The sequence below is a fragment of the Phyllostomus discolor genome, chromosome 12 (genome assembly GCF_004126475.2).
Source record: "Phyllostomus discolor isolate MPI-MPIP mPhyDis1 chromosome 12, mPhyDis1.pri.v3, whole genome shotgun sequence".
Taxonomy (NCBI): Eukaryota; Metazoa; Chordata; class Mammalia; order Chiroptera; family Phyllostomidae; genus Phyllostomus; species Phyllostomus discolor.
Window position 1 is genome coordinate 36,285,851 of NC_040914.2, and position 26,136 is coordinate 36,311,986.

The 26,136-nt window shown below is 53.3% G+C and overlaps 1 protein-coding gene and 1 long non-coding RNA gene across 3 annotated transcripts in view; one reads left to right on the forward strand and one right to left on the reverse strand.

Moving 5' to 3' along the window:
* The window catches only part of IGF1R (insulin like growth factor 1 receptor), a 221,020-nt gene that overhangs the window by 108,657 nt on the left and 86,227 nt on the right, over nucleotides 1-26,136 (forward strand). The gene's annotated exons all lie outside the window — the stretch shown is intronic.
* LOC118497699 lies at nucleotides 4,224-25,410 on the reverse strand. Its single transcript, XR_004900221.1, has 3 exons — nucleotides 22,601-25,410; nucleotides 14,039-14,042; nucleotides 4,224-4,235 (listed from the first exon to the last, which is right to left on the reverse strand). It is a non-coding gene; the product is annotated as an uncharacterized LOC118497699 (long non-coding RNA).

Here is a 26,136-nt window from a genome sequence, read left to right on the forward strand (position 1 = left end):
CTTGTTTTGCAGACATCCACCTTCGCACGGGGTCATCTTTGACCTTCTCCCCTTGCTCCCAAACCGCTCTTGGTTTGAACCAGCAGCCCTGAATCTCCCCTTGACATTGGCCTCCCTGTGGGTAAACTGAAGGAGGGCTCTGGATCTGTGGGTGTGTTAGCGCTCAATGATGAGAGAATTAATGACACTTGACCCTCAACTCCACAGTGAGGCGAGTGGGGAAGGAAGTGACTATTACAGCCATCGTCAGTTATTTAGGAAACAGCTACAGGGTGAGTTTATATTTAACCAGAGTTTAGAAAGGTAGGGTGGGAGAGGGTGGGAAAAGAAAGAGTCATTAGGAAAGTTCACTTGAATGCGTATGCTGTATTATTTTAACTTTGTCCTCTAGGCTTGGTTAAATAGTCCTAGATTTTATGTCTTACGAAACATACCCTCATGTAGTAGTAGGTTAAAAATTTAACACGACACAGGTTATTATGTTAGAATGGTGTGTTTCTTGAAGATATGATGTAACTTTTGACAAGCACATTTTATTTTACTTCTTTTATGATTACGTTTTATTTTTAGGGAGGGAGAGGGAGGGAGAAAGAGAGGGTGAGAAACAACAATGTGAGAGAAACCTCTCTTGTATACACCTGACTGGGGACTGGCCTGCAACCCAGGCACGTGCCCTGACCGGGAATCGAACCGGCGACTGTTCATTTTGAGAGCTGGTGCCCAGCCCGCCGAGCCACGTGGGTCGGGGTGACCAGCTCGTTTTGTACCTGCCATTCCCTGAGAACCGTGACTTGTAGACGGCACACGCCAAGCGTTTGGGGTGGCCTCTTTGTCTCGTGCGTGCTTTTATCCTAGTATTTCACAGCGCTTTTTGGAATCGCCTTTGGCAAACGGAATAAGCGGCTGACCCTTGAGGTTTCTAACCCACTTGGAGATTATCTAAAATGCTGAAGATTTCGGAGGGCAGGGCTTGTGCCTCTTCAGTCTAGCTTACCCCCATCTCAGCCTTGCGGAGAGCCTGTGCTTTGCTGAATATCCCAGCAGGCAGCCCGGTGCTGTGCATGGACTTGGTCCCTGGGCGTCCCCAGCACAGGACGAGGCATCTCTGCTGGCTCAGAGCATCCACAGGGCACACGGGCTGTGCGGGAGCAGTGTGCTGGGGTAGGCAGGGGTGGGGGAGGGTTTGGGCACATCACTGTGTGTGCTGGCTGGCTGGGGCAGACCGTCCTGAGCCCCAGTAAAGGTGCCTGCAGGGTGTGTGTGTGTGGTTTTGTTGAGGATTTGTTGTGAAGACCCAGCTCCTCACTTCTGGAAAAAGCCCAGTTCGGTCGGGCGGGTCCCTTGCCAGGGAGGTTGCCGGATGGAGACCTTGGCAGGTGAGCATCCGTGTCTGCAGCAAACGCTCGCCGAGTCCCTGGCCTGTGCCAGGGGCTGCTCCGGAGCTGAGAACCCCGAGGGGAGCAGGGGAGACGACACTGCTCGGTCCCGAAGTTCACGTTCCAGGGGGAGCACTCCCGTCTGCCGACCAGCCTTACTCCTCCGGTGGCTCTGAACTTCACCTCCGTGGTCTGACTTAGCTCCTGACGTCTCGTGACTTGTCACTGGTGGCCGTCATCTGGATTTCTCCACTTGCTGTTTTCCAGCGTACGGTTTAACATAGTTAATAATTACGCCTTGTGTACATTTTCTCTCTCTGCCCCCCCCCCCCCCCGCCCCCAGCTTTACAAGAGCGGGGATCTTATCTTTTTTGCCTCTCCTTACACATGTCTCCTAAGCACCTAGACAGAGTCCTGGGCACCAAAGCCTCAGCAAATGTTTGCCGAACGCGTGTTCACACTGGGTTTGTTTGAGTACTCTCACTCACGCAGCCTGCTGGAGCTCTGGGGGAGCAGCTCACTCTCAAAGCTGGGGCCCTGGGGGGGGGCTTCTGGGGGGGGCGAGCCTGTACCCACCTCATTTGTGGGGTGCTGGTGTGCGAGGCGATCCAACATCCCTCACAGCTCTCTCCCTGCCCCTGTATGCAGGGGGGGCAAAGCGCTGTGCCTACAGGGTCACGTTTTGGGGTTCCTGGCTTGCCTGGGCCATTAAACAAGACACCTGCTCCATTCTCAGCAGCCTGCTGGGTGACCTTTTCTCCCCCTCCAATGACGTTGCCTGGTGCGTCTTTGCAGCGCAGGAAATGCATCCCTGACTCAGGGAGCTCAGCGAGGGGCCCCCAGCTGCGGCCAGAGCCCTGTTTGTGAGTGGCCGTTGCCTGGGCAGCTGGGATGAGCCGGTCAAGCCCACTCAGGGGGAAGGTAAACTTGACACCCGGTGTTTGGACAGGGAGCGCCGTGCGCGGGGACTTTGGGCCGGGCGTCAGGTCGCTCCTTTGGGGTGACAGATGTGGGCTGTCATTTAGTAACTCAGATTTGTTTTCCTTTGCCCACGAGCCACCTCTAGACCCCGAGGGCTTCCAGCAGCTTCCGGGGAGAGCTGACTGGGTATAGGTGAGGCGATTTTTCAGGTGCCCGGGGGGTTCCGTTCAGAGGTCTCCTTCAGAGTGCATGCCACCGGGGTCAGGCAGGAGCCCCTCAGCCCGTCTCCTGGGTCTGTGTCTTCCGTTGTTAACGTGTTGAGTCCATGCACCACCATTCATTCGAAAAGCATGGACCTAGTGCCGTGAGGCAGCGTTGCAGGCTCTGGGGGCTCCGAGACAGCGGGGCCAGACCCTTCCTCGGAAGGGAACATCTACAGGCAGAGACGGACAGTCACCAAGTCACACTGTCAAACAGGGGCAGGTACTGTGAGGAAGCACCTGGGGCGACAGGTGGGGCTGGGGCCCTGGGGTCCAGACATCAGTGAAGGGCTCTCCGCGGAGGGGAGGGCCGTTTGCTCGGAGACAGGCGTCAGCCAGGTGGTGGGACGGGTCCCAAGGTGGAAGGGGTCCTGGGGCTGCGGGGCTGGCCCTTTAGTCACTCCACAAATACTGGCCACGGGCCTGTGCCAGGCACTGTCCTTGGGGCTGGAATGGAGCAGTGCACACACCGAGGACCCGGCCTTCGAGGAGTTTTTGTTCAAGTAGAGACGGGTGGGAGGCCCGGTGAGGAGGCATTGGGGAGGGCCCAGTGAGGAGGCATTCGGGCAGACGCCTGGAGGAACTGGTACAGCGGGGTGAGGGGGGGTTGGGGGGGTGAGGACTGTGGTAAGGACCTTGGTTCGGGCCCTGACAGGAGATGGCCGGACTCTGAGCCGGGAGTGACTTGCGCTGTGACACAGTGGACGCTGAGTGGGCAGGGACGACCCACCAGGGCACAGGAGAGGAGGCACACAGCAGGGAGGTGGCTGCCACAGTCCTGGGTGCGGAAGCTGCATCTGACACCAGGGTGGTGGTGGAGACCGTCCAGAGAGGTGGTTGGAGTCAGGGGTGGCCAGCAGGACTGGTGGGTGTGCAGGGGAGCTGCTGGGTGTGGCTTCGGCGGAGGAGGATGGGACAGATGGCGGGGATGGGCCCTGTGATGGAGGGGCGGACAGTGGGCAGGGCCAGACCACAGGGGTGAAGGATTTGGACATTGCCCTGTCTGTGTGCTGGGAAGTCAGTGGAGTTTAGACAGGGAGGTGGCGAGACAGAGGGACAACATTGGCGACAGCGACTGGCAGTACCGAGGCCTTGTCATGTGTCAGCTCGTACAGCAGCCCTGCCAGGGGGGGCTCCGTGGTCCCGCCCGCTCTGCAAGTGAGGAGGCACCGAGGCATGGAGGGCTCCGCTCCCTGGCCCGACAGCACACAGTTCCTCAGGGCCAACCTGGATTAGGTGACGTGTGTCCTGGTGTGTGTTTCCTTGTTCCTTCAGGGAAGTTGCCGTGTGCATGGGTCACAATACCCATGCCCAGGGGCTTACGGAACATTTAGATGATTAATAGACGTTTGGGAGTGAGACAGGAGGCAATTAAGGTATTAACATTTCACCCAGTCTCTGTCCCTGTGTGACTCCCACCCTCTCCTTCCATGGGCCCCTCGGGAACGGTCACAGGCAGGTTTCCATTCCTGCAAAGCATGGTCACGGCCGCAGAACCTTCAGAGACCCACCGGCCCGTAGCTCTCTGCAGAAAAGCCCGCACACAACGGCCAGAGGTCCGAGACAAGTTAAAACACCAAAACGACCACCCTGGCCGGTGTGGCTCAGTGGGTTGGATGCCATCTTGCAAAGCGAAAGGTTGCTGGTTTGAGTCCCCATCAGGGTGTGGGCTTGCTCCCTGGTTGGGGGGCGCACGAAGGCAACCGATGGATACCCCTCTCTCACTTTTTCCCTCCCTTCCCCTCTCCCTAAAAATAAATAAAATCTTTGTCAACAACTTACCTCGGGCTCCAGGCGGCAGCCACGAGAAGGTGAGGGCGATCCCTTTAAAAAGCTTGGCAGGCTCTCTGGAAGGCTTGTTTATTTCGCTCGGGGCTTGTTATCTTGACATTTTTGCCTTTGAAGAGGTTAGAGCATTATTGTGATGTTAATCACAGAGCAGGGTATTTCACAAGACTCATCTGCCATCTCCAAATTATTTTCCTGTTTCTCCGGCTGTGGGTCCCTGGGTGCAGGTGGGGGGGGGGGGGGCTGCCCAGGGGGAGAGAGTGCGGTAGGATGAGTGTTTACGGAAGGAGGGCAGAGGGTTGGTTCTGTTCCCGTCTCGGGGGCCCGGCGGAGAGCGTGTAGGAACCTGAGCCCCCGGTTCCCGACGCCGATGAGCGGGGTGCCATTACAGGGGATGGTGGGGGTAACAGCAGTCTTATCTGGGCATGGAGCAGACTTCTTTCCTTCCCTCCCCACCCAAGAGGGGCTGAAGCCCCATGTGGGTTTTGCAAGAGTTGAGAGGGGGCCACTTAATCGCTCTGGGCTCTTGGGCTCCAGAGAGAATTTACATCTCCGTGGGCCAGAAGACAGCCCTGGTGTGAGCACAAGGAGGCTGCCCCCCTTGCTGCTTTCTCCAAGCACCGTTCCTGTTCAGTTCTCGCGTTAAAACCGTTCCTGGTGAATGAGCACATGCTCCTGGGTTCAGACCTTGTTCTGAAGAAGGGTATGGAGTCTTAAAAAAAAAAAAAAAAAAAAAAAAATCCGTGAGCGCAGGCTGCGAACCAAAGCGTCGCAGGTTCGATTCCCAGTCAGGGCACATGCCTGGGTTGCAGGCCACGGCCCCCAGCGGCCACACATTGATGTTTCTCTCCCTCTCTCTCTCTCTCTCTCTCTCTCTCTTTCTCCCTCCCTTCCCTCTCTAAAAATAAGTAAATAAAATCTTTTTAAAAATCTTTTAAAAAATGTATTTTGCTTTATTAAAAAAATGTAGTCCTGCTTTATTAAAAAAAAATCTGTAGCCTCTCCTGCATTGATGTGTTTCTGCAGGACGGCTCCTTTGTGAGAACCAGCCCCCCTGGGCCTGGGGGGTGGCGGTGGGAGGCGGGATTATAGGAGAGGAACCTCGGAGAAAGGGACCCTGCACCTGGGGAACTTTTTCCAGGACGCACCAGGTCCATTGTGAACTTGCCTGGTTTGTCCGTCTCAAAAGGAGCATTAAGAATCAGAGTTGCACCTCATGACCTAAGATGTCTAGCCTGGTTGTACAAAGTTCGAGTGTGGTAATATCACTTAAAAAGTGGGCAATGAAACCAATCCCATCTCTTCTGGAGACGTGTGGCCACCATCACACCCCGATTTGGCCATTGCCAGCTACCCGGCAGCCCCCATTTTACCAACAAGGAAGAGCCTTTGATTTTGATTTTTTCTTATTTTTTTTTTTAAATGGCAGGGAGGTGAAAATGCAGAGTGTGACTCAGCAGATGGGAATTCTTTTAATAACCGGCTGGGCCCGTGAGCCTCAGAACTGCTACCGACAAACAGCTCTGAACAGGGCCCTCTGCCTGTTTGGGTGACAGACCAGGAGACCCGGAGAAGCCCCGGCAACCGTCCGGCCAGGGGGCACCGTCGGCGGGGCATGCCAGGGAGTCCCTTTGTTTCGATTGTTTGCCCTCTGTCTTGGAGAAGGCGACACAAACCCAGACCGGTTCCCGCAGCTGCTGGGGCAGAGCTGGCTTTTTATGAATGAGGCCCAGGAGGGGGAGGGGAGGGCTTGTGTTACACCAGCAGTTGGGCAATGCATTCATTCACTCCCAGCCGTTCGCTGGGCTTTCTTTCACGGGAGATTGCTCCGTTTTGGTGATTCAGGTATCCCTGTTGGTAAATCAGAATACTAAGCATGTGTGTGCATTATTTATTTATTTTTTTTGAGAGTTTGGTCATTTATTTGAGGGAGATGATAGGAGAGTTGAACTGGGAGAGGAGAAAAGAAGGCTGTGTCGTCATCCATGGGGGCCTTAGGTACTTCTCTGTCCTGATGCCCCCCAAGGGGAGATGGGTGGGGTCCCTCTGCCTCTTGAGGTGGGGCACTGATGGGGGTGGGGAGTGGCTGCTACCCGGGGTCTCCCCATGGGCCCGCTTCCCTGCCCCGGTGCCCTGCCCCACTCCCAGGGGCAGCTCCTTGTGTGTGGCACCGGAAGCCCCATTGCTGTGGCCACCAAAACCTCAGTTTGAAGCTGGGGGACAGCCCTGCCCCCCCATCCCTGCCGCAGCTCCTGCTGGGGGCCGAAGGAAGAGGGCAGTGGGCATTGCCTGGGCATCAGTGAGCCTCTGTCAAAACAAACACCCCAAGAGTGGGGCTGCCCAGTGACAGCTGCCAGTGGGAGCCCCAGACAGACAGACAGACAGAGGGCCTTCCTGACAAACAGCACTTTAAGGCCTGGGCGGGGCCTTGCCAGGGGGCCCACCCTGTGCACCTCGACAAACCACGCCCCCCTCAAATGATCCCCCAAACCGGAAGTGCTGGGTTTGTGTCCTGGGACATGGCTCTGGGGAGTTACTCAGGGCAGGCAGCGTGGCTGTGTGCACGGGGCCCTTTCTGCCCCGAGGTGGGGCTGTCACGGAGGTGGGGCAATCTGTCCCCTCACGTGGACACTGAGAGTCAAGTCAGAGAGGATGAAGCTGAGGTGTTGGGTTTTATTTTTTTTTTTTTGCTTCCGTTTTTTAATTTTTTAAATCCTCTCCCAGGGACATGTTTATTGATTTTAGAAGGAAGAGAAGGGATGGAGAGAAACATCGATGTGAGAAACCTCATTTGGTTGCCTTTTGTATGTGCCCTGACTGGGGATTGAACCCACAGCCTAGGCATGCGCCCTGACGAGGAATCGAACCTGCAGCCTTCTGGTGTATGGGATGATGCTCCAACCAACAGAGCCACACCAACCAGGGCTGCTTCAATTTTTAAGTAGGAAACTCCCCACCCACAGGTAGCAACAACCGGGCGCTTTAAGACACCTAACACCTGATGTCACAGAGACTCTCCAGGTGCCCTGAGCCTCTTTCCTTTGCCCTCCATGTTTTGATGTTGGATAAACAGGGCTGGCCACGACCCTCAAGCGCCCCTTCCCAGCGCCGGCGTAGATGCTCCTGTCACAGACCAAAATTGCTTCCTGTGTGGCTCTGGTTTCTCTCTTGTGTGGCACATCACCACGGTGTGACCCCTCCTGGACTCCGGATGCCACGTCTGGGCTGTGTTTGGCATGGGCAACGCCAGCTGGGCTTGTCTCCCACAGATGAGAGGCAGGACGGGTTGTCGGTCATTTCACGGCAACTTACCTGGAAGGCAGGTATGAGAGGTAGCACGTTGGGGACTTGATCTAACCAGCTCATCGTGGGTCCTGACTGCCGAGTCTTTCTTTCTGGCTAGTAGCGGACACAGTGCCACTCTTCTAGGATCCCCAGGGGCTGAATGAAAGGCACCCTGCGCGGGCCGGTTCCAGGTGCAGAGACGGCCTTGGCCTTGGGGTCCCGTCGGGGCTCTGGTTAGAAGGAGGCATGGGGAGCTGAAGCCGGGGGTGGCAGGCGGGTTCAGAGACAGGACTCTGGCCCTAGACCCACAGCCAAGGCCCTTGGAGGACTTCGGGGCTTCAGGAAGGAGAAGGGATGGAGAAGGAGGGGAGAGAGCAAAGAAGGAGCAGCAGGGACCCCCCTAGAAGGAGCCGGAGCAAACGGTCTTGAAGGGGTGAAGAGATGTTAGGAGGCTGGGGTGTTCTGTTGGGTCACTGGGTCACTCGTGACAAAACCCCCCTTACAACTTAACAGGTGCGCCGAGACAAAGAAATAGGGTCAAAATGAAAGAACAGAGCAAAACTTCAGAAAGAGAGCTAAGCAATGAGGAGATAGACAACCTATCTGATGGAGAGTTTAAAGCCCTGGTAATCAAAATGCTCAGAGAACTGATTGAGCTTGGTTGAAAAATGAGAGAATGAATGAAAGATACCCAAACTGAAATAAAGCAAAATATTCAGGGAACTAACAGTGACAGGAAGGAAACCAGGACTCAAATCAATGGTTTGGAACAAAAGGAAGAAATAAACATCCAACTGGAACAGAAAGAAGAAACAAGAATCCAAAAACATGAAGAGAGGCTGAGGAGCCTCTGGGACAACATGAAACATTCCCATATCTGAATTATGGGAGTGCCAGAAGGAGAAGAACAACAGAAAAAAAATTAATAACTTATTTGAACAAATAATAAAGGAGAACTTCCCCAATCTGGTGAAGGAAATAGACTTCTAGGAAGTCCAGGAAGCCCAGAAAGCCCCAAAGAAGTTGGACCCAAGGAGGAACACACCAAGGCACATCGTCATTACATTAGCCAGGATTTAAGATAAGGAGAGAATCTTAAAAGCAACAAGAGGGAAGGACAGAGTTACCTACAAAGGAGTTCCCATAAGGCTATCAGCTGGTTTCTCAAAAGAAACCTTACAGGCAAGAAGGGACTGGAAGGAAATATTTAAAGTCATGCAAGGCAAGGACCTACATCCAAGATTGCTCTATCCAGCAAAGCTCTCATTTAGAATGGAAGGGCAGATAAAGTGCTTCCCAGATAAGGTCAAGTTAAAGGACTTACTTCATCATCACCAAGCCCTTATTATATGAAATGTTAAAGGGACTTATCTAAGAAAAAGAACATAAAAAACATGAACAGTAAAATGACAACAAACTCACAATTATCAACAAGTGGATCTAAAAGAAAAGAAAAACAATGAAGACAAAAACTAAGCAAACAACCAGAACAGGAACAGAACCAGAGAAATGGACATCACATGGAGAGAGTTCAGTGGGGTTGCGGGGAGGAGGTACAGGGAAGAAGTAGCATAAAATAGACAGGGAGAGGTCAAAATGGTATAGGAAACAGAGAACTCAAAGACCTTATATGTACAGCCCATGGACATGAACTGGGGCCGGGGGGGTGGGGAATGCTGGAGGGTTGGGGGGACAGGGTGGAGGGGAGGTAAAGGGGGAAAAATTGGGAAAACTGTAACAGCATAATCAATAAAATATACTTAAAAAAAATACCAAACCGTTGCAGTACGTGTGACCGGGGTGTCAGCCCGGGCAGGTGCTGCAGGCTCCTCTGTCTGCATGCTGGGCAGGAAATGGGAGAGCAGGGGTGAGGCAGGACCAAGGACGGTTTTTGCTTCCCTTTCATTTGCCTTGGGGGACAGGGTTGCCTGAGCAAGGCCCGGGCTCTGCACACCAAGGCGAGCTTCAGCGCTGTTTCGGCCGACAGCAACTTTGTGGAGCAAAGTGGACGCAGGCTTTGACCTTGGCTCCGAGGAAGACAGGCGCAGCAGACTGGGGACTAGAGAACGCGCCCCGTTCCTGCCCACAGAGACGTCTGCGTGCCCGTGGTGTTCGTCGAGCCTCGTCGAGACAAGTTCCTGCTTGAGCGGATTTCCCAAGTAATGGAAGCACACTCCTCGGAGAACAAGATATTTAAATTTTTGTGGTAATCGTGACAGATTGACAGCGCTTTGCTGTCATTTTCTTGCTAACCCAGGGCACTATTATGAAACCCGGTGCCTTGGAATCTGTCACCACGGGGGACTTGGATTTTCCTTAAATGGCCTCAGCCACCGGTGTGTGTTTATAGTTGGTGGATTCTGTGTATGCGAGGACTGTAGGACATGATCGTAGGCTGAGGATCTACCCCTCAGTGGAACAGAAGGCTGGAGTTTTGTAACTGGAGCTCAGAGGACTGATGGGATTGCTTTTACGCTGGCATCAGCTTGCCAGTGTCTCCTGGTGGAGAGGCAAGAATCTCGTCCATCGGATGCATGGAGTGTGTGTATCCTTATACTTTTTCTCGTCCACGTTTGTGGTCCTCAGGCACGGCAGACCCCCTAGGAACTGTGGTCCTTCCATCTTCTTTCTCCTGTGAGCCATTCCCTATGTTTTCCCAGGCACGCCTGGCGCTCCGTAAAAATGAAAATTAAATGTAATATGTTGCCTTCTCTTCGCAACTGTTTGCTTCCATGTTAGGTTAACACCAAGCTAATGATTTTTAAATTGTAGCTAAAACAATGCAAAAGTGGTTTCCTGCTGTTTGTTTGTTTTGAGTTGGTTTTTTTTTTTTTTTTTTTTTTTTTTGAAGCTGGATTCAGCGACTGGAAGGTAATTAAAAATGTAACATCTCAGGAATGTATTTATAGCCTACGGTCACGGGCTAACCAGGCAGGGCTCATGTGATGGAAGAACACTGCGGTAATCAAGAGCCCGTGTTATGTATTTCTTGCATTATTGTTTACTTAGAGGAATAAAAAGTACATTCTCTGTACTTCCCAAGTGCCAGGGAGGAGCTCGTTGAAGCATTATTACGCCATGTTTTTTTGCAAAGTAATCTAGTTCACTGTATGAAGTCAGTACTTCGAGGTCTGGTTTGGGACCGTGGTGAGAAATTCAGGGGGTGCAGGTGAGAGGGGAGATACGGGCATGCCTTTTCTTTCTTTTTTTCTAAAGGTATCCCTGTCTCTTTTTAAAAATATTTTATTTATTTTTTTATTATTATTTTTAGAGAGGGAAGGGAGGGAGAAAGAGAGAGAGAGAGAAACGTCAATGTGTGGTTGCTAGGGGCTGTGGCCTACAACCCAGGCATGTGCCCTGACTGGGAATTGAACCTGCGATGCTTTGGTTCACAGCCATGCCTTTTCTTTTTGAAAGAAAGGAAATAGTTGGCCTGTTGGTTTAGCTTGGAGACCCTGGAAGGCGGGGGATATTCCAGACGATATCACATGCGGTGTGTGAATGAGGTCCCGAGTTAGGAAGGAAACGCCACGAGCATCGTAGACACTCCGAAAATACTTGCTAATCCATTTAGTTGAGGAAACCATGAACCAGAGAGGATTTTTACAAGAACTGGTAGCTTCTCACAGGCATGAAATCCAGTCTAATCATTCACCAGAGTTTGAAATCCCCCTTCTATCCAAGGATGTTTTCTTTCCGGGGGGTTTTCTGCTTCAGGTTTGACTTGAGAGGATTCAGGATTCCAAACCTGGGGCGATTGGTGGAGCTTTACAGGGGAATCTCCTAGATGTGCCGGTTCAACGGAATTCAGGGGGACCCCTGACCCCCGCTCCCACCCGCTGCAGCCACAGTTTGTGCTGGTCTGGCTCCCCACCCTGTCCAGAAGCTGGTTTTCGCTTTGGGTGGGATGTGTCTCGTTTTCCACAGAGCTGGCATTTCTGTAGAATTGTCTCTCCCGGCGCGCACCTGCCCTCTCCCCACGGACTCGGGGACACCCGTGTGGCGTCAGCTCACTGTCCCCTGTCTTCAGGCTCCGCCTCTGCCTGCGTCTCCGGGTTTGAAGTACCACCTCCCCCGCTCTTCATCGGTTTCTCTCCATAGGCGCTAAAAAGGAAAATGTTGTTAAGTGAAAGTTCTGGTTGAATGATAGGAGCCTCTCTCTGTCATCGGCATGTATGGAAATACATAGGAAATAAACACCTTCTAATAGGTGTGAGTGGAACTCCCGTGGGAATTCTCGCACAGTGGTTCCGGCGGTGTGTAGAGATTGGCTGACTCCCAAGGCCGTCTGGTTTCCTGGTCCTTCTGCGCGCACATGTGCTGGAGGCCGGCAGTGATGCTGGAGGCCGGAGCGGTGCTGTGGCCGGCAAAGCCCCTTGTCCAGTGGTAGCAGCAGTAGCAATAGCCCAGGGTGTGCATGTACCAGCGTTCGGCATCCTCCAGATACCGAGGAGAGTTGTAGGGCACCACTGACTGCATCAGACGTGATAGTGAATATCCTCCGAGTTGAAATGTTTATGGTACCTCAGGGGATGTGTTCTGTAGGCACTGACGTCACAGCTGTCTTGCACCCCTTTCCCCACCCCAGGCCCTCTAAACTCACCGCCTTGTGCCTGGGTCACAACTGTCCCATAAAATGCTCTGTTAGTCGCCCTGGCCGGGTGGCTCCGTTGGTTGGAGCATCGTCCCATATACCAAAAGTTTGCAGGTTCGATCCCCAGTTGGGGCGCATGCAGGAGGCAACTGATGGATGTTTCTCTCTCATGTGGGTGTTTTTCTTTCTTTCTCTCTTTCTCTCTTTCTCTCTCTTCTTCTCTCTCTAAAATCAATAAACAGATCCGGGGTAAACATTAAACAAATTTTGTCTAAATCCTTTGGTGGTGGTAGCGTCAGCAGGCTATTCACAAACTGAAAGCGCCTGGAGGCAGCGTGCGTGTTTTTAGCGGCAGAAAGCACCCTGAAGCTTAGATCCTCCCCAGCAGGGCATCAGACACAGGCGCATCTGGGTGTCCCCGCAGAGGAGCCACGTCCCGTGACGGGCTCTCCATCTCTCCGAAAGGCCCTTTGCCTGGACGAACCACGGATGGCCTCGGCAGCTTTCTAGAGGTGTCCCCTGTGCCACATCAAGCTGTTCCTGTCGCCCTTGGTGATCCCCGAGGCATTTGGGTTGCACGGAGCTTGTTCCATTCAGATTCCCGGTGGAAGTTTAAGTGTGAATGCCTCGTCCGAGAGGGCAGGGGCTAGCGTCGTGGATGCTGCCACGCCGGGCCCCAGGCCCTGTGCCTCAGTTTCCCCCGCTGTGACACGGCTCGGAGAGTGCTGTCCACCTCGAAGGGTCACTGTGTTGGGTGGTTTCAGGGACTCAGTTAATGTGAGGAGTCGGCAGCCGCACCTGAACCTGTGCGAGGAGTGGGCACCGCCCCCCACATTGCTCAACCTCCACACTCGTCGTCGTTAACGTGGGCGCTGTCTTTCTTCCGTCCTCCTGCTAGGATCTCCGGTTAAACAAAAGAAAGTCTCTTTGTGTTTCACACAGGGCAAGTTTCGAGGAAACAATAGCAGCTGCATGAAAAAAGGTAGCTTTTTTCCTTTTTTGCAGAGTTGTATTGGCGAACCTTAGACTGTTTGAGGCACAAGCTCTCATTGGCAACATTGTCTCATCGTGGGAATCGTTGTCTTAGAGCAGCTCTCCGGGAACAGTGCGTTTCCGGTGTCTGAGGTCTTATTTTGGGGGGAAAGATGTGGTGATGCAAAGATGTGAAATGTACGTGGCTCGGGAAGGGTGTTCGAGTCGGCCTGGCACCAGAGCGCATGCGGCTGGCTACTCCCGTGAGGAGCTGACGTCGGTCCAAGGTACGTTTGAAGTTGTGGGTCAAGATCTATTAATATTAAAAATAGTTGTAAAAAATAACAAGGCATTGGGGTATCGGTTAGCCACCAAATTAGGTAACTCCAACTACAAAGCCTCTCATTACTTCTGAAACATCTAAGTTGAAAGAGTTCCGTTTTTCCTGTCAATATGTTTATCTCCCTCAAAACATGTTTCTAGCTGAGTGTTACATTGTGAGTAATCACTTCCCTTTGATTCGCAACATTGCCAATGTGGCGGTTTTGCATCAAAAGAGCAGTGGGGCCTGGGGGGGGCGGGCACCAACAACACAGGAGGGGGGGGGCAGGCGAGACACACCCTGGGCCTCCACAGGTTGGGGTGCTGGAGTCATGGTGCTGAGCACGACATGAACTTCGCCCCGAGTCTGTTCGGGGGCAGGGGAAGCAGATTCCAGAGGGGCTGATGAGGTCGTTAACATGAGTGCAGCTGCTCACCTGTCCTGGATGTCCCACGCCCTCCAGGTGCTGGGGGGCTGCCATGTCGCTCTGGTGCAGGACATCCAAGTCTGCCAAGGGCACATGTCTCAGGGCTCTGGCCGAGGCCTTGGACAGCCCACAGTGTCCCGACCCTCACCGCCCCCTGGCAGGTCCGGGGGGCAGCACAGGGACTCGCCACCTGGCCAGCAGCGCTTCAGGACCCCGGGCAGCCTGAGCACCTCCGGGCGTGAGGTGCATGGATTAGCCTCTTGCAGGGCAGCCGAGCTTGGCCCCGACTTGCTCAGGGTCTCGGGAGCTGGAAGGGCCTGCTCCTGGGGCGGTGGATCTGGGAGGGGAGCCACGCCGTCAGCGTGAGCTCGGCTGCCTCCCAGGCCCTGCCAGCTCGAGCGGCTCGGCCGGTGCCAAGGCGCTGGGCATCGGGAGCTTTGCCTGGCCTGCCGGGCAAGAACCGCCAACCGCCGCGGTGAACTGGCAGGGAATTTGCAGGCTCTTTAACTGTCGTTCCCCCCTCCCCCCAACTCCGTGTTTTCCTAACGCTGCTAAGTAGACACCAGATTATAAATCCCGTGCAAATAGTCTCAGAGTCGCTGGGCGCAACCCCAGAGAAGACGCGTCGGGGTTTTGAGGGATACTCGAAGCAAACGTGTGTCGGCTGCATTTTCCCATGCACGGTGCCGCTCGAAGGCTCTGCCTGAGGTCCCGGACCACCCACACAGCCCTGCGTGAGTGCCTGCGGTGGACACAGCGACCCTGGAGCCACGTGGCCCCTGTGGGTTTCCCACCCTCCACGCTGGACGCTCAGACTGTGTTCCCAGGTGGTGCAGTGTGTGAACGCAGCGAAAACCCCCTCCCCGCCTCCCACGGGGCCTGGGTGGGCGAGGTCAGGGCGTGCGGGGTGAGCGCGGGCCGTGGCTCAGGGAGCTCTTTCCTGGGAGGGACAGCAAGCTGACCCAGCAGGTCCTCAGCTCGGGGAAGTTTGGGCGAACTGAGTGACAAGAGGCTGTGGGAGGTCATGAGAGTCAGTTTTGTGATGTGTGTGAGGGCTGGTGCACACCGCAGCCTTGGGGGATGGGGCCCAGGGCACCCAGTCGTGCGGTGGAAGGTGTGGAGGGCTCGGGAGGCAGTTTGTCCTTGCCCCCCCAGGACTCCCACGGGTTCGCCGCTGCGTGCTTTGTGGGCGCCAGCGGCTGCGGTGGCGGTCTGCACAGCATCCGCGTCCCTCCGGTCCTGTGGCAGAGCCTGCCCGATGCCGGACGACCGTGCAGCCCGCAGCTGTTGGCGACACATTCCCGTAACACTCCCCACCCCGCCACTTCCACACCCAAGCCCTGCTGCTTTAAGGTGAAAGGTCAAGGTCAAAATGGTTCTTTTGAGTCTCTTTGGATAGACTGATCTTGAGGAAAGCAGTACTTAGTGATGGTCCACTTGTGTAAGGGGTCATTTCTTTCTACCCTACTGATAGGTGAGCAACTCTGTGAGAAAAATCAGAGGTTTTCAATGATTTTCTTAAATCTTTGGTGTGGCGTGGCATGGCCTCCTGGGATCCATGCATCAGGGGTGTTCTGTTCGGTAGCACTTACCTCCTCACCTGCTGGTCTCACCGTACCTGCCCAACAAGGAGCCCCATGTTATAAAACGTGGCGGGAGGGTCACACACGGAGAACAAGATGGGGACAAGGGACTGGATGCCCAGTGGCCCTGCCTACTCTCCGCGTCTGAGCGCGGAGACTTCAGAAAACGTGGTGGGGAGGGGGAATCAAACTTACATTCTGAAAGGAACCATATCAATTTACATTTGAGAGAGAGAGAGAAAGTAAAGCATTAATGTGAGAGAGAAACATTGATCGGTTGCCTCCCATACGCGCTCCGACTGGAGATTGAACCCACAACCCAGGCATGGGCCTCGATCGGGAATCGAACTGGCGACGTTTGCTGTATAGGATGACACTTCAACCAACTGAGCCACCTGGCCAGGGCTAATGCTTTATGTTTTTAAAACACAAAGGGTGTAGTTTCAAGCAGCACTTATAAAGGAACGACCTCCCCCTCCCCCACTTTTTTGTAAATCAGGAAATGTGATGAGTGCAAACATATAGGCCCTCCGACTCTCCTTCGTTCTGAAACCGCTATGAGGATGGGACGTCGTACATGTCGCAGCTTGTCCCGGTTTCAGATCCCGGTTGACGTGTCATCAAACGTTTAAAAGAAATCTCCGGCTGGAACAATGGCCGTTGTCTCACATGGGCTTTGTGCCTCTCCCTTGTGGCCGTGGTCGCTTCCTGTTGCTCCTCTCCTGATGGAATCGCCGCAGCGAGGTTGTGGAAGAGACGAGGAGGGGACGGGACCCACCCTGCCGCGCAGCGAGGGGGAGAGGGCGGCCCGTGAAAGCAGGCCTTTGTGTGTGCCGGGCTGGCCCCCCTGGCAGACGGGGCACAATCAGGCTATTGTTTGTTTGGGGAAAGCGACGGCATCCTATTGCAATTATTTATGGAAGAAAATATTTGATGTTTTTGGAAGAGGTCGGGTGTAGGGGGATGCTGGGGGGAAGAAGGGAGGGAGGCTCACCTCTTGTCCCATCGGCACCGCATCTCTCCGGGTAGAGTGATGCCCGACTCTGTGGGCTGGGGTGTTTGGGGCAGAGAAGTGAATGCATCCTCAGCTTTGGTCCCAGGAGCAAGAGGAGGGATAGCCTACTGCACATAAGGCTGGTGTGAGGCCCTGGCCAGTGTGGCTCAGTGGGTTGGGCGTCATTTTGCAAAGCAAAAGGTTGCTGGTTTGACTCCTGGTCAGGGCACAGGTCTGGGTTTCAGGTTCCGCCCCCAGTTGGGGCGCATGCAAAGGTAGCCCATCGATGCTTCTCTCTCACATCGATGCTTCTCTCCCTATCTTTCTCCCTCCCTTTTTCTCTCTCTGAAAAATAAACAAATGTGCCTGGCTGGTGTAGCTCAGTGGATTGAGCACGGGCTGTGAACCAAAGCATTGCAGGTTCGATTCCCAGTCAGGGTACATGCCTGGGTTGTGGGCCATGACCCCCAGCAATCGCACATTGATGTTTCTCTCTCTCTCTCTCTCTCTTTCTCCCTCCATTCCCTCTCTAAAAATAAATAAAATCTTTAAAAAAATAAACAAATAAAATCTTTAAAAAATATATGCTGATGGGAAGCAGCCTTCCAGCCTTTCTTATGTTTTGATGCTTGCTTTGCATCATTGCCCCACACTGCCTCCCATCCCTGCCCCCACCCCCACGCTCATTTCTAGAGCTGGATGTCCTTCCGTACTTGCTCTTCATCGTTACTGAGTTCCACACCCCAAGCTGATACTCCAGAGTCCGACCCCGTCTGACTAGGGGCTCGCTGCAGCCACTTGTATGCGTGTATGATTCTGGATTTCCTCTCTCTGCTCAGCAAAAGACACACACACAGGTGCTTCCATGTCACAGAAACACCTCCTAGCCAGCGGAACACTCCGAGAATAGAAATACGAGGGAAAGCTTTAATTATGCAAATGACGACTGAGTTACCTGGAAGGTGAAAGAGTCATCTTCTTTAAGCAGCACAATTAAAGTGATTTTCAGAGGAACGATCTCTGAAGGAGATGTCGCGTCGCTTGCGTTCAGGAGAACCTAATGCACGGAGTGTCGCTTTCTCTCGGTGCTTAAGGTCATCGCTGTGAAGCCACTGTGTTTTCTGCGGAGATAATAAGGTGACACTCCCAGGTGGGCAGAGCAGTGCTTTTCGTCTGTGATAATGAAGACCCCCTTGAAAGGGAGAAGATATTCCCCGCCCCTCGGTGTCTTTGTGAAGACTTGAGTATAGAGGCATTTCAATACCTGCAACTACAGACCTGGGCATACACTGTTTAGGGTCGTAGATCTTTGTATAGCTATAAGTTAAGTCAATGTACACATTAAGTGTGGAGAAAACAAACAGACAAAAACAAAACAAACTCAAAACATTAACTGAATGGCATGCATGATATTTTACTGCAACTAAATCACCAAGTTGGGGATAAAGTCCCGACCTCGGATGTGTGAGTACCTTTGAGTTATGGGAGCCCCCCTTCTGGCATTTCAGCTGGCTCCTCTCTCTGAGGGTTGCAGAGCCTCCCCGGTGCCATGACCTGGCATGGACACACGTATTTCTAAGTTAAATGCACCTTTTCCCTCTACGTTTTGGTGTAAACAACTAGAATAAACACAGGTTGCTTCCGGTGTGTTTTCAATGTCAATGCTGTTGCAAAAATCACTCGGCAATCCTAAATTCTAAGCGGATTAAACAGATGAATGACAAGATAGAAGAACAGGTCATACTTAAAGTGAAAACAGACAAAAATCACTAAAGGGAGCTCTCAAGCCCCCAAGATCGTGCTGAGCAGCTTTTGGTGTAGGAGGGCAGTGCACTTTAACTGGCCTGCAAGGGGCTGCTATTTGAGATCCTGTGCTGGCTTGTTCTAATTGCCCTCTTTTTTTGTGTGTGTGCATTCCTCATATTGTTTTAGTTTTCGCTGCTTTCATCATTGCGATCTCTAGCCCTGTGCCCTACAACTGGCTACTTCGGATCTACCTTGGGCTGGGGACTTCAATATTTCATCTTGCTAAGTGTTTACGAGGCGAATATAAATGTAGTAGACCATGAACGTTGATGAGTAGAACACAATCGTGAATACATAGACACCGTGGCCAGTTAGTCACTAGATGTTGGGTTTATAACCATACTGGAAAGGAGCGAGGGGGAAGGGGTAGCTCGTTAGCTCCTTATGAGTAAGAGAGGGGTGAGATGTGCATCGTGCTCTAAAAGGCACCAGATATTCTTATGTTCAATGTGACTTCTCTTCCACAGACGATGAAACGTGGGGTGGAGAAATGAGGTGTTCTCCTCTGACCTTAGTTAGTGATGGACGTGGGACTGATGCGATCCCGAAACTGGCCTCAAACCCCTAAGCCGTCCCCGGGACAACCACATTTGCTTGCACTGCTGTCTGCAAGGAGCTTCCGGGATAGGCTTCCTGGGGTCACGTGGCCGAGCCTCGAGGTGTGAAAGAGCAGGAGGGAATCACTTGCTAGCTAAGCACTTGGAAGGACGTGCATCTAGGTGTACAGGCATGAACACATGCACCTTTACATCCACGGAGCTCCTGGACTCCAGCCCCAGGCCAGCATGGCACCCTCCCCCTGAGCGGGTTGTTGTGGAGTCACAAAGCGTTCACGAAGCCCAGGAGTGTTTGCAGAGTAGGTGGCAAACGTGAGCTGCTCTGTACATGGTAAATAGTCATTGGCAGGCGAGTCTGGGCAGAGCACATCCGTGAGATGATGAGAAAGGAGACGCTAGGCTTTCAGAAAGGTCGAAAGTTCCCTTTGCCCTGACAGGGATGTGGTTCTCTGTGAGCGTCCCACAGAGGAGGCAGCCCCGACACGGGGCCCTCCCCGAGCGTCCCCCAAGGGCAGCGATCGTGCGTGATTCATGGCCTTGCCCTTGGCCCTTGGCCTGGACATCGCTCTCCCGAGTGAGCTCTGTCATCTCTCTGCAATGTTTCTGGCAGGGAGCAAGTCAGTGCAGGGCTGGGACAGCTTTGGGTGTCTGGCTGACGTCACCCCACTCCTCACAGGGTCGTCAAGGTCTGGAGTGACAGCACTTTCTGTCTGACAAGGTCCCAGTGAGAACGAGCCAAACTTAAGAGTTTAAAAAGCATTTGGACCCATCGGTGCTGGAAGTTGGTGTAACTTCATGGTGGCGAGTCACTGGGTTTCTCACCGGCCTGGGTTTGCAGAGCCTGACAGTTGGTTGAAACACATTACCCTACGAGGAAGCTCTTCCCTTTGAGTGGAACCTGCGAAGTTAACAATGTTGCACTGAGGTGCTCGAACTGCCTACTGTTTGCGACTTCCATGCTAACTCCCTATATGGAGGACGGAAAAGCCAATCAGAATACACTGCATCGTTTTCCAGATCCGAAAGGAACGGTTCCCACTTCTGATGGTCGCGCTGTTCACATGAAACGGGCAGAATGCGGCGACGTGAAGGAGGGGGAGTGATTGTAGAGAAAGAGACAGAGGCAGCCTTTGCCCAGATTAGAAACTTTCTCGTGTTGGGGGCGGAGGGGTTTGAAGTGCGGATGATTTAAACGAGGTCCCGGCACAGCATTGCATGTGGTTTCCGTTTTGTCGTTTTCCTGCTGGAAACCAGACTGTCGGGCTCCTCATGCAGGCCGGTCAGAGTTAGACTCGCCCAAGGCTTCGCAGCAACCTTCACTCCTGTTCCCAGCGGCGTGACAAGTCTCGCAGCCCGGTGGTGTTTCGGGGAACCTTCAGTTCTCGGGTTCTGCTGCACACCGGGCGAGGAAAGCACAGGACCTTTGGTGCTCGGTGACTACCTAAGATGCGCCTCTTCCTCTGTCTTATTCTTCTAAACGATTTGGCCCAGGGAGGCCCCAAGGTTCCTCAGCAAGGGGGAGGCTGCCGTGTCAACGAAGTGGAGTAATAGAGGGATGTCCGTGGGCACCCATGGGGTCAGTGGGCATCAGATGCCTGGCAGCTACTCCAAATGCCCCCTGAACAAGAGCGATGGCTTCAGCAGCCCTCCCCTGCCCCTCACCCCCTAGCCAGCCCCCTTCCCCACCCCTACACCACACACCCCAGATGGTAGCAGACATCTCAAGAACAGAGGCGAAGCCGCTGACCCCCGGGCCAAGTTGTCCGTGGCACACACATCTCCACAAGGTAGCAGGGTTTCGAGAAACATGAGGATGCAGGTCAGAGCTCACTGTCTGGTTTTGCCCTACCAGCAGGGCCCCAACGGTGTCTCGTTGAGTGAGAAAAGGGGGTACGGTCAGGTTGGAGTCCAGCTGAGATTGTGAGCCGGGCAGGGCTGGTCCCTGAGCCCCGTGGCACCTTTCCGGGTGACAGACCCGTGGTTTTCAGGTAACGCATTTACTGAGCTTTAATAGGGGCACCTTCTTGGCTTTCTTGTCACGGGGGTCTCTGCTCAGCCTCCACACATTTTTCTGCTTCTCCAGGAAATGCTTCTCACTGTGGGCCGTCCTGGTTACAACAAACAAACAAACACACAAACAAACAAACAAAAACATAACCAGCCTTGGCCAGGTAGCTCAGTTGGTTAGAGCGTCATCCTGACACGCCAGGGTTGCAGGTTCGATCCCTGGTCAGGGTATATGCAAGAAGCAGCCAGTGAATACTTCAGTCAGTGGGACAACAAATGACTGTTTTTCTCTTTCCCTTCCTCTTTCTCTTAAAATCAGTAAAAACAAGCAAACAAACAACTTGGCTAACTACTACTTTCAGGAGGATCCTGAGAGGAGAGAGAGAGAAAAGGCCAGACATCCTACACAAAGCAATACGACCACACTGATTTTTGTTATCGCTCAGTCACTTGGGAGCACTGTGGTTCGAGCTGAAGTGAGAGCAGTGCTTCTCATGTCCAGTGTGAAGGTTGCGTTTGGAGCCGGTGCAGGCCGTGGGAGAGGGCCTGGGGGCACTGCTCAGAGCCGACTGGCCAGCTGCAGCCTGTTCGGGACATTCTGGACTTTCTAGAACATCTAGATGTTCTCGCTGCCCCAGGGAGCCCTGCTGCTGCCCAGCTGGGAGAGCACGGATGCAGAAGGAAAATCTTGGTGCCGGGCCACCTGTGTCTATGGCCCCTTCCCCACGCACCACAGGGTGCCCATCCTCATAAGGCAGGACTTGGAAGGGACGTTCCTCCCAGTTTATCCCTGCCACTCTCCTAGTCTCCTGGTTCGAGTCCTCACTGTGAGCCGTTCCTCCCCTTCCGTCCCCCCTAGAACGGCGTACCCACTGCCAGGCTTGTTCATCTGACCTGCTGCTTTGGGTGAGACATTTGCCTGCTCAGAAAGATCCATAATGGCCCTCCTGCCCCGTTGTTTATGGTGTGAAATTAGCCTTAGCCCCGCCCCCGCCCGCCACCCCCCAATCAGGGCTTATCTTCTGCCGCTCCCCTGAGGCATGGGCCACTCAACAGGTGTGTCCCGAAGGCTCTGCTCAGATGCTCCGCCCACACCTCTTCCCCTCGGGGCTTCTCTCCGGCCTCCTCCCTCCGGGCTGCCGTTTCTCTCCTGCTCTCTGTCCTTGACCATCACTCCTTGGCCGAGGTCTATTATTTTTTCCCCTAAGTACTCGGTTGTATCTGCAGCCTTCAGTCCCTCCCGGAAGACTCCATCATACACTGTGTTGGTGTTGGGTTCTTCACTTTCACACACTTGGCTGAGCCCGGGAGGCACCCTAGTGGGGCCGGAGATTGGTCGGCTCTGTGGGGGTGGGAGGCGGTCAGACCCCCGCCATGGGCCCCGCCCGGGGGTATCTGTGACCCTCAGCGTCGCTCCCCATAGTTTAAAATGGGGCGATCACCTCCACCACTCGGAAGTGCCATGGGGTGAAGGGGCCCGTGTGTGGAGAGGGTGCAGGGCGGCTGGTCACAGTGGCCACGCTTGACCCCCCCAGGACCCGATAGAAATCCCCCAGCCCTTCCCCGAGTCTGGACACCTGCAAATGGCAGACACTCAGTAAGTATCTGTCGCGTCGGATACTCTCATGCATCCACGGGGTTAACCCCAATAGGAGCCGAAAAGCAAGCAAACTGCAGCACCTCCCTTGGGATTGGACTCGCTGGATACGGAAGACTGAAGGATCGACTGCGTAAGCTGTATTTTTATTGCGATTCCAGTCCATGTTGCAACTTGAATTAAAGATTTGGGGGAAGCAATGTAAAAATGATTTACTACTCTATAATTGGTTTCCTGAAAGCAAAATGATATTTATGTGAATTGCAATGAAAGATGCAGCTACTATAATTTATTGTCGCGGAGCGTTTTCAAAGTGTATGGAATGACTAAGGCTTAAGTGTGTTAAACATTCTCGAGGAAGACATATTTAGGGCATAAATCTGCAGACTTCCTCTGGAATTTGTTTTCCTCCTTCCCCGCCAGGTGCACGGAGACTGCAAGTTCCTAGGCCCCGGTGGGGGGAAGATTTAAGGTTCCAGGAATACATTTGTATCTCTTTTAAATTTCCTATTGTTTATCAATGACACCTATAAATGTTTCAGGGACGTGTTTGCTGTAACATTCCCCACTCCAGCTCTGTGCAGTTGTCTGGCAACCAGCGTGATAAAGACCGAGGCGAGGGCTGTATTTTGCCGCTGACAGGGATGTTTCGGAAGCGCCAGAGCACCTGAACAGGCGATCACGTGCCCAGAGCCGCTCCGGGGGGTGGCGTGTCCCCCGTGGTGTGACTCTGGGCTGAGGGCTGGCCAGAGGGCTGCCTGGGATCATCCTCTCGTCCCATATCACACTCAATATTCTTTGTTTAAAAACAAACAAACAAACAAACCAAGGAGATAGTTTATCTTAAACTGTAATTGCTGTGTTACTAAGATTTGACTTTAGCCCAGAGAACACACCTTTATGTGTTCTAGAGGCTGACTGGTGATACATTTTCAGTGCCCCCCCCCCCCCAAAAAAAGTCAGAGAAGAGATGACACGGACATGGCAGCCACACATCGTGTTAACGTTCTATACCTGTGCTCTGGAGTTTCAGAGCAGAGGGTCCCTGGAAACCCAGCATGGCCCAGGGTGACGTTCAGAACCCCCTGGAGAGCTCTGCCTGTCGCCACGTGACTGCTCTGTTCACACAGGATGTGAATGAAAACCTCAGCACGCAGTTCCACGAAGACCCCCGTTCCCAACGCTGGCGCTGCGTTTCCGTGAATGAACTGAAGAGGCGGTGCTGGGGAAAGAGGCCCCGTCGCCGGCCTCTGGGTTTCGTGCTGGTGCTGCCCGGGGGAGTTCTAGGAAACCCTCGGGCTCGGTGCGTGCGCCCAGGCACTCGGAACAGTGTGAACGCGTTTAAAAGGCTCTCTCCTTTTCCTGCCAGCGGCCTTTGGAACCAGCTGTCTTGCAGCTGATTCAGTGTGGTCAGTGCAAACGGCTCGTTACCGTCGGAAGGAGAGACTCCTGCTGCCGTGTGCCGTGGTGGAGAGGGAGGGTGGGAAGGCATTTTCCTTTTTTCTCCCGTCCCCGCGTCACCTGGTAAATGCTGATTGATCATCAGTCAAGGTGCGGAGTTTTCCCGGTGGGCAGTCAACAAGGGTCCAGAATTCGGGCGCGAGTGGGGGCGATCTGAGAAAGAAAGGCAGGTGGGAGAAATGCCCCCTGGAACATTCCGCCATGGACAAGTGTGCCCCTTGGAGTGGTCACTCATCGCAGACCGGACAGCCCAACCTTCAGTGAGCCCTGACGTTCTCCCCGCAGTCTGGACGCTCGGGCTGACGTGTCCACCGCTCTCTGTCAGCTGCAGCAGAGGCGGCGGGAGCTTTGCTGAGATGCCCAGTTAGTTTCGGCTCCAGCCAGCCCGCATCCTCAAAAGAGCTGCAGAGGGCCCTCTCGTCCAGCTGTGTAGGACGGCACCTTGGTCCGGTCCCTGCGATGGACCACAGGGTGGCCGGGCTGTTGGCTACACAGGGAGGCAAGACCGGCTGAAGGGACGCGCCTGTGTGTCTCGTGTCTTGTACTGACTAAGTCGGATTCAAAGGGGATGGAATGGGCTCTGGAAACCGTGGGGAGAAAAAAGGGAGCCGGGATGCTTTGAAAAGAGCACGCCTACTTCCTAAAACCCCTCTAATCACGTTCCCATTGATCTTCAGTTCCCGTGCTCAGGCCAGGGGGCCTCTGTACCCCAACTCCTTTGCAAAGTAATTAATGATCTACAAAGAAACACAGGCAGGCCTGGGACCTCCTATGTAAAGGAACCCTGAGCTGAGTATTTCTCTAATTCCTATGTATCCTAATGTACTTACTTAGCATGTGTTCGGGGGTTTTTGTTGTTGTCGTTGTTTCCTATTTTGAAATTTGTTTCCTTTAGCAAGTAGCTGATATGTACTATTCATTATTCTTGTGCCTCTTCACCTCCCAGCGCACAACAGGGTTGACCGAGGCAGTGCAGGGCCCCAGGATCCTTCACGTGAACTTGATATTGGGACTGCTTGAGAACGCGAGACTTCAAGCCCTCGGAAACACTTAGTGACAATTGCTGGCCTAATTGCACATCATCCTTATTCAGTAAAACAGGTCCCCGGGGCTCCTTAGGATAACTGCTTCTTGTTATTATCCAAGTCCTTACCGGGAGAAAAACTTCATAAATTTCAAAAGAATCTCCAATTCAGACTTTTATTCAAACAAAGTCATCTGACCAAGTCCAGCTCCGTTTGACCACATTTGCGGTGTCTGGGGAGAGGCCGGGTTTTCCTGGACCCCTGTTGTTGCTGCTATGGGGGGCCCCCGATGTACCCTCTTCCCCGAAGCCGTGAGCGTCATATCCATGTCGGGGATAATGAGATGCTCAGTAACCAAAGTATCGATTTGATGGAATTGCTCTGCGAGCTGCTATTGACCTTCCAAAACAACTTGAGCTTCTTTTTTCTTCCCCCCCTCCTCAATTAACGTTTTATTTTTGTGTGTTTAAGAAAGCACTGACAAGCCAAAATAGAGTGAGGAGCTGCTTCTGAATGAGGGTCTCCAGGGGGATGCGGTCTGCATTGTTGCTTCGTTCTGGGGAATAATCTGTAACGTTTCTCTTGAGCCTGCACTGCACACTGCTGCTCTAAGGTGCAGAGCACCGCAGCTCTCAGGCCCCGGGGGAGGCAGGCCACGAGGGCTCCCGCTGTGCGGGGACCGTCTGTGACTCAGCATCGTTTTCTATGTAGCAGTGATGACCTTGAAAACTGGGGGGCTCTCCTACTGGCATCCGTTGACTCGAACTGTTTTTTTTTTTTTTTTTTAGATTTTTTATTTATTTATTTTTAGAGAGGGAAGGGAGGGAGAGAGAGAGAGAGAGAGAGAGAGAGAAACTTCAATGTGCGGTTGCTGGGGGTTATGGCCTGCAACCCAGGAATGTACCCTGGCTGGGAATCGAACCTGGGACACTTTGGTTCCCAGCCCGCGCTCAATCCACTGAGCTACGCCAGCCAGGGCTGTTTTTTTTTTTTTTTTTAACGCATCCGTGCCAGAGAGCAGATCCTCCAGAACCGACCACTGCTGTGTTTGGACGACCGTGTTTTGGCGAAATCTGATGCCCTCGTTTTTCTCCGCGTGCCTTGTTGTGTTTTGTTTTAATTGGAAACTAATTTATTTATGAAAATAACTGAGTGTGAAAA